Here is an 8,359-nt window from a genome sequence, read left to right on the forward strand (position 1 = left end):
TATGATTTCACTCATACATAGAATCTAATAAAGAAACTGAACTAGCAAGGAAAATGGGGACAGACTCATAAAAGGAGAGCAGATAGGCTAGTGGGGGATGGGTTAGGGGTGGAGGAGTTAAGCAAAAAAAAATGGACTCAAGGACATGGACAGAAGTGTTGGGAGGAGGGAGGTATAAGGGGACTAAAGAGTAATGGAAAACAACAAACTAACAATTAAATAAAATAGAAAAATCCACAAAAATTATATAATAAAGTTCTTTATACTTTTATAGATAAAAATATTATATATAGAAATAAACTTATTTAAAAACAAATTTGGAGCTGGGGATTCTAAAAACAATAATTGTTTAAATAGTTATCAGAAACTATACTATATATCATTTTTCTTTCTGCATGTTGGTGCAGTGTGATGAAGATATTTCATTTATAGGCAAAAAATACAACTCAAGAAGGGGAAGGATTCAAGTTAACTTAGGTAATTATATATGTTTAATGTAATGACAGCACTTAAAGTTTAATTCATTTATTAATTTGAGCACATTTTTAAAAGAGAAAATTAACAACTGACATAATAACTACGAAGGTAATAGTACCAAAGTACTGTTAATAAAATAAATAATAAAAATGACAGTTTCATAACTGATGTGCAAATATGGTTTTCCATGCTGTTACGCTTTTCCAGCAAATTTATGTTATTTTTATGGTGTTCAGGCACTTTTCTATTTATTCATGAGTACTTCATATTATTTTATAATTAAAAATTTATTTCTCTGTATTGCTCTACCATTCTGATAGGTTCTTATAATATAAAACTTTAAATTCTTATGAAAATATCTAATAGATTTATGTTTTGAAGTCCTTAATAATAGTGTACTAAAACCATTTTCACTGCAAATTTCTGTTACTCAATGACTGCCTAAAAGGGATAAAAAAGATAAAGCATTTAAATATCACCACTTATAGTAACTATACTCTAGTGAATAAAATTTTGTTAATGATGAAAATGAATATGAAATAAAATAATTTGCAAAATTTTAAAGGGCCAATGTATGAAATTTAAAATATCTGTATCTAATGTAATGCAGTTCATAAATATTTTTTAAAGTACATATCAAATAATTGTTTGCATGATAGTTTTGCAAACAAAACTATGAGCTTTTAAAAATATGTACTATCCCAAATATTTTAGTCTATTTTAATCAAAGCAGATTCATTTTACTTCAATAAAATACATTTATTAAGCATGAATTTTCTATTCTGAATTAAAGAATGGAGAGTTAAATACGATTTGTAAGTTAAATAATGTAATTTTTTATCTGGGAAAGATTAACTAGTAAATTATTTGCTTGTTGTCTGCTTTCATAAATTGTGTCAAAACCTTACTGAATAGTTTCTGCTAACGGACTACCTGCACAAATAATTCCAGGCCCCGATAATTCCACACCAAAAATGGTTGTGGACACATAACCACTGATGGTATTGCCAGTAGCTATCATCTCTTATACTTAGAAATGCATGTATAGTAAGTTGGCAATATTATTAGCTATTATTAATCATTTTTGGTAGATCATCCTGAGGCTACCTTTCCAGGATACTTCCAAGAATACTGATTTTTATTTGTGAAAGCTTTTATTTGTAGTAGAAAATGATTTTTCAATCTTTAGGCATCAGTGTTTGGGGTGCATAAAACTACTGCTTCTCATGATCAATATCCAAATTATTATCAACTCAGGACATCTGATTTTGAGAAGCCCCAAATTACAATGCTAACTTGATAATTACTCTCTCTTCTCAATTATCTTTTTTAAAAGAATCTCCAGGAAACTTGACAGGATTGTCCTAACTTCAGTCAGAAATATCAGTATCTCGATGAGTCTTTCTAGAAAGTCATGGTTTTCTTTTATGGAAAATATTGTTTTCCATTTTTGAAAAAATCTTAGTGTATTGATATACTTAATATCATCATATAAATTAGAAGGTGCTATTAGCAAAATATTGACTTTTAAATGTGAATCTCCACTGGAAGACATTGGGATGTCGAAGTTCACGTGGCAAGCCGGTGACCCAGGTTCAGTGAGAACCAGCATTTGCAGACTGCTTATCCAGAGCCGACCATGCTATAACATATATTTTTTTTCTGAAATGTCCCCTTTATATAATCACAACAGTGAAAATCGATCCTATAAAAGATATTTGCTTTTGGACCAGAAATATCTGCAATTATAATAGCCCCTTGCTTTCCTACTACAGTGGCCATGAGATTTATGAGACTCACCTGAGAAAGGGGTTGCACTTTAGAATATTGCAATACTCTGTTGGCACTAAAAAATTAATAATACAAAAAAAAAACATCTGTGAGACAAAAAGTAATGGAAACACTCCATCGTTCAATAATCACTCTGGTATTTAGTACTTCAAGCTGGGTTAAGATTGTTTCCAATGCATCATTCTGCTGAAATGAAACAGTGCTTAAAGAAAAGAAGAACCTGAGGTGTTTCTTAACAAGAAATTGAAAAAAGATCTTAATAATGTCTAAGCAGATGAATAATAGCAGCCAGAATTTTCCCTTAAACTGATATGCTGTGGGATGTATTAAAAGCAGCAGCTTTCTATAATAATGTTATTAAAAAAGGCTAATTATTAATATACGTGTAACTCTTAAGAGACTTGAAAAAAAAGAATTCAAATTAATACCTAATTTCTTTAAATCATCAGGTTTCCAAGTAATGTTAAAAATAGTACTGCATGGAATTTGTAAAATGCTACCATGCAATTAAATGTCTCATTTGTGTTTCATATGCAGTTCTTAGAAATTGTGACTGATTTACTGCTGAGTGTTTCTGAGTTAAGAAACTAGGATGGAGAAAGTGCTCTTGAAAGCTTAGGAAATTACAAGCTATTTTTTCCCAATATCAGAGAGAAAGATACATTTTCTGTGGACAAGAGATCTAAATGAAAGTAAATAGAGTAAATATCTTGCCTGGACTCTGAGATACAACTAATTGCACGATATCCATTCACCTGAAAGATAAGACATGGACAATGCACTTTCCATAATTACCAAGGAATATGCCCATAAATAGCTCTCATTAAAAAAGGTGCATGTATAATCAAGGTTCCTGTCTGATTGTGTAATTAATGAAAAACTCATATAACTTCAATAATTTGAGGGAAAGACATGATTTCATTGAAACCTTAGCATAAACCTCATTTCATTTCTCTGCGAATATTTTATTCATTACCTGCTATTCTAGGTACTGAGGATCCAGGTAAACGATACAGGCAAGGTCCTTCATGGAAGGTTCACTTAGTGGGAGTGTGAAGAGGAGATGATGGCTGAGGAAACACATGCACAGGTAACTTCAGGTGATTGTTGGTGCCGTGCTGCTAAGTAACGCTAGTCGGGATCTTACCGAGGTAAAGAGGGATACAAGATGGAAGTGGGGCTTTTTTATTCAGCTAAATAAGTGGAGATCTTTGTAAAAGATGATCTTGGATCTAAGTTCTGAAGGCTGAGTCCAAGCAAGTAGGCAAGGCTATGCAAGAACAGTATTTCTGGTAGAGGATCAAGTATAAATGTCCTGGGGTAGAAAACAGTTAAGGTCCCATCCATTTTATTTGACATTTTGGTTGTAATCTTTGGTTATCATTGGTGCTCATAGTAAAGAAAAAATATTGCATTGTTAAGAGTCACAAATTATTTCATTGATTGTACTTTAATTCATTTATTTTTCTATTCTTACTTCAATATAGTCCCATTAAAAAACAACAAACAGCATGATCCAAACATATTTAACTTGCTGATATTTTTATTTTAATGAGAAAATTCAATGAAGCCAGGTATCACTACCCATCTTCACAGGATGGGTAATGATAAAGCATAAACTTGTGTTATTTTTGCTTAAATTCCCCTAATCAACAAAACTTCTTAACTTTAATAATGCAGAGCAATACCAGAGCTATAACTAGCTTTAAACTTTATTTTTAAATTATTTTCAATGTTAAAAAAGTTTCAAAATATATTATTTTTAAAAAAGAAACTTCTGTGCAACAGGTGAGTGGGAAGAGGAGAGAGGGGGAAAAGGTACAGAGAATGAGTAGCCTAGTGGTAGGTAGAAAGTAGGGGGAAGGCAAAATTGTATGGGAAATGTAGAAGCTAAACAACTTATGACACATGGACATTAACTAAAGGGGGGAATGTGGGTGGGAGAGGGTGTGCAGGGTGGAGGGGAATGAAGGAGGGGAAATGGGACAACTGTAATAGCATAATCAATAAAATAGATTTTTAAAAAGACACTTCTGTGCATTAAAAGATACTATCAAGAGAGTGAAAAGTCAATCCACAGAATGTTAGAAAACAGTTTCAAATCATGCATCAAACAAGGAATTAATATCTAGGATATATATAATGAAATAAAACTCACAAAATATGACTTAAAATGTGCAAATGATTGATTTGGCATTTCTCAAAAAAATTTTTATATTCATTATATTCTATCCAGAAATTATCCAGCTATACACTATGAAAAATAGAGCCATTTATTGAAGGAGACACAAGATACAAGAAACATTGTACATAGGACAATGATGCCCCAGTCCCCTTCAGAGTAGGCATCTTGGGACTTCACACAGTTCTCCCAATCACCATGAACTGCCCATCTTATTTTCCTGAATCTCACTGACTGTCTGAAATCTCTTCCTTTTCAAAGGTGATTTTAGTGTGGGGAAAAGCCAGAAGTCCTAGGGTCCAAATCTGCGCTGTAGTGGGGCTGAGTCACCAGGATAATTTGATGTTTCTCCAAAAAATGCTTCACAAGACATGATGCCTGAATGGGGGGCCTTGTAGTGATGAAGCTGCCAATCACCAGTTGCCCATACCTGTGGCCCTTCTGAATCATCCAAAGAGTTTCCTCAGAAGAACATTCAAACTTAACACAAAATTGAATGCAGATTCCTGTTCTACTTGTTTAGTCATTTTTATGCAATGGCCACACAGTACACATGCTAACTCAACAGCATCTACTGCCCCCTAGCGGCTAGTACAGTGTATTTGTCATTGTTCACCCATGTACATTTCAGTCCACTCTCTTGGCTGCCAGGTCACATCAATGTCACACAAACCGTTCTTGTTATATTAATGATGGCTGGACTTTTCCTGGACAGAACTACAGACAAACGCACAAATGGCCAATGTGCACATGAAAAGATGACCAACATCACTAGCTATGGAAATACAAATCAAAACCACAGTGAGATGCATTTAACACTCAATGTGTTAATGAGGAAAAAATATCAATTGTTGGTCAGGATGTGAAGAAATTGGAATCTGAACTAGTGCAGCTGCTATAGAAAATGGTTGCTAATTCTTCATAAAATTAAACAGAGTTATTTGATCCAACAATTTCACTTCTGAGTATATAGTTAAAAGAATTTAAAGCAGGTAATTATGATTATACAGATAATTATACAGATAATCTGTATAATACAGATTATACAGATAATTATACACCCACATTCATAACAGCAGTATTCACAATAGCCAAAAAGTGAAAGTAATCTAAGTGTCCATCGACAGATGACTGTACAAACAAAACATGGTATATACAGTACACACAGGGGAATATGATTTAGCTATAAAAAGGAAGGAAGTTCTTACACATGCTAGTTGAGGACATTATGCTAAACGAAATAAGTGAGGCACAAAAGGATAAATGCTATATAATTCCACTTACATGAGGTACTTATAGTATTCAAAACCATAGGGAGAAAAAACAGACTGGTGCTTTCCAGGTTCTGGGGAGAAAGGGTGGGAGAATGAAGAGTTATTGTTTAAATGGTACAAAGTTTCAGTTTTGGAAGATAAATGTTCTGGAGTTCGATCATGGTGATAAACACACAACAATGTGAATGCATTTAATGCCACTGAAATATACACTTAAAAGAGTTAAAATGGTTAAATTTTGATATATGTATATTTACAAATTTTAAAAAGATACAGTATTATTAACTTTGGTGATGTCTATTTAGTTAAATGAGACTCCTTGCTTAATATGGAATTCTCAAATAAAGATATTTAAAATGTACATATTGTTACTTTGATCATGTTGAATATTTCAAAATCTCTTATTTTATAAAAACAAAAATTCTTCCTTTTTGAAGCTTGTTAACCAAAAAAGTCTACATATGTTTCCCTCAAATTTCTTTTATGTTAAAAGATTATAAGTAGCATGATGAAATGTAAGAAATCAAAGATTGTTTTGTTTAAATGTTATGTTCTGGTTAAAATTTATTTAGTATATACATATGTTATATAAACAAACAAAAATATAAACTACTCTGAATATATACTTCAAATTACTCTAATTTGTTGGATATAACATGTAACACATTTTGCCATGAGTTAAGATTAATACAACATTCCAACAATTATGCTGGAGCCTTATCCCTGTGGTTATTAAAAAGTGATTTTTCTCTGGAGCCAAATAATTTATAAGAAAAACGACACATTGAATATGACATCATTTTATAATAAACATTTGTTTTTAATAATGCCATGGGGAATTCTCAAAGCATTGCTTTTATTAAATATTTTATTAATTAATGTAAGCCACAGGTAGTGAGGATAAATTAAACTTTCTCCCATTTCACTGAGCTACGAAAGCTGAAAGACAAAAGGTACCTTTACATGGGAAAGATCTGATGAAAGACCAAAAACCGTGGCGGGGGTTCTTGCCTTCCAAGTTGCCTTCAAGGCACAGCTTAGCCTCGAATCATCCGTATTTAGCTCAGATTTGCAATAGACCATGAAACATCCCCTAGCATCATAGAAGGCATTCCTGGGCTAAGCAAACTCAACAGACACTTGGAAACAGTTACACTAAGAAATGGCACCTCTCATCATTTCTGCTATGTATAGATTATTGTAGAGGAAAGTAGGGGAGATTAACAATAGTAGGAGAATTAAAATGTGGTATTGAATGCTATAATTGAGTACAAAAGCCTATATTTAGCTCATTCTTCACTGCGTTTATGTAATCCAACCCTACCTCTTTGCCTGGACCCCCACCAATGACTATGGCTGGAAAAACAAACCCAAGTTGATTCTAAAGACTTAAATCAAAATTATAATGGAATCTTCAAGTTGATCACTACTCAGCAATCCTTTCTTTTTCCTGTAGTCAATTTACTCTTTCCTTCTCTTCCAGATTACCCATTTCCTCATCTCTCCTCAAAGTCCTATCTCCTTTTCTATTGATGTTCTAAGGAACATTAAGATGATGAACATCTTTCTGAACTACAATAAAAATCGGGAGATATTATAGTTCTGGGACCTTGCAGTGAACACATCCACTGTCCTTTCCATGCAGTTCGAGACTGCACTTGAGATCACATTTGCTAACTCTATGTGCTCCCATTAAAGAACAGAGGGTGTACTGACCTGCTCCACTAAAGATATTCCATATGCTCAGAAGCTGTGGATATTAAGCTACCACTTGGTTAAATTTATGGTAGTGCACTCTCATCCATAATGAAACTTTTTTTTTTGTAAAGGCAAGACAAATGAATTGGCTAGAGATAGTATGAAGACCAGTAACCCTGAGTCCTTTACTTACTGTTGCTGGTTTGGCAACAATTTTAGTAAAAGCAAGTATAATTCCAGGAGTTTATATTCAGCCTAGTGGCCCATCAAGTAAAAATTGAAGATAAATAATATTAAACATGTAAGGAAAGAAGTATTATTTATATTAATTCTTTCTGTAGAATATATTAGTGCTGTGCTGTGTGGTAGTCACTGGCTACATGTAGCTATAAAAATTTTAATTAATTAAAATTAAGTAAAATTAAAAATTTAGTGTCTCCATCACCATAACCAGATTTCAATATATATTGACCAGTATCTACTATATTGCACAACATGCAGACAAAATATTTCCAGAATTGCAGAAAGTTATGTTGAAAGGCACTATGTAGAGGATGAATGAGCTACATCAGTTTAGGATGATTTAGGAGACCTCAGCCCATGCTGAGTTCTTCTACTTCTCTCGCTATCAGGAAACTTTGGCCCACTAGCTTTTAGTTTCTCAGAAAAGATTTTATTGCTCATCAGTTAGAATTTTTAAAAACTCAGTTTCAATTCATATTATTTGTCTATGCTTTATGTGGTTAAGACAATATGCGTAGCCTATTCTCTGTCAAAAAATAATTTTGAAGAAGAATGAGGAAAAAGTATTTAAAAAATAAATATAACTAAAAACTAAACTTTTATATTGAGTCACGACTACTTTTTTAAAGATCTATTTATTTTTAGAGAAAGGGGAAGCGAAGGAGAAAGGAGGAGGGCAGCATCAATGTGTGAG

At 32.8% G+C, this 8,359-nt stretch overlaps 1 long non-coding RNA gene across 1 annotated transcript in view; it reads left to right on the forward strand.

Moving 5' to 3' along the window:
* Positions 1-7,721, forward strand: part of LOC128627386 (uncharacterized) — a 109,644-nt gene extending 101,923 nt beyond the window's left edge. The window contains exons 2-3 of the long non-coding RNA XR_008391567.1: positions 3,257-3,358; positions 7,208-7,721. This is a non-coding gene — a long non-coding RNA (uncharacterized LOC128627386). The remainder of the gene's footprint in view (positions 1-3,256; positions 3,359-7,207) is intronic.
* Positions 7,722-8,359: the final 638 nt, after the last annotated feature.

This window comes from Artibeus jamaicensis, unplaced genomic scaffold (genome assembly GCF_021234435.1).
Source record: "Artibeus jamaicensis isolate MK-2021 breed Jamaican fruit bat unplaced genomic scaffold, CSHL_Jam_final contig_388, whole genome shotgun sequence".
NCBI lineage: Eukaryota > Metazoa > Chordata > Mammalia > Chiroptera > Phyllostomidae > Artibeus > Artibeus jamaicensis.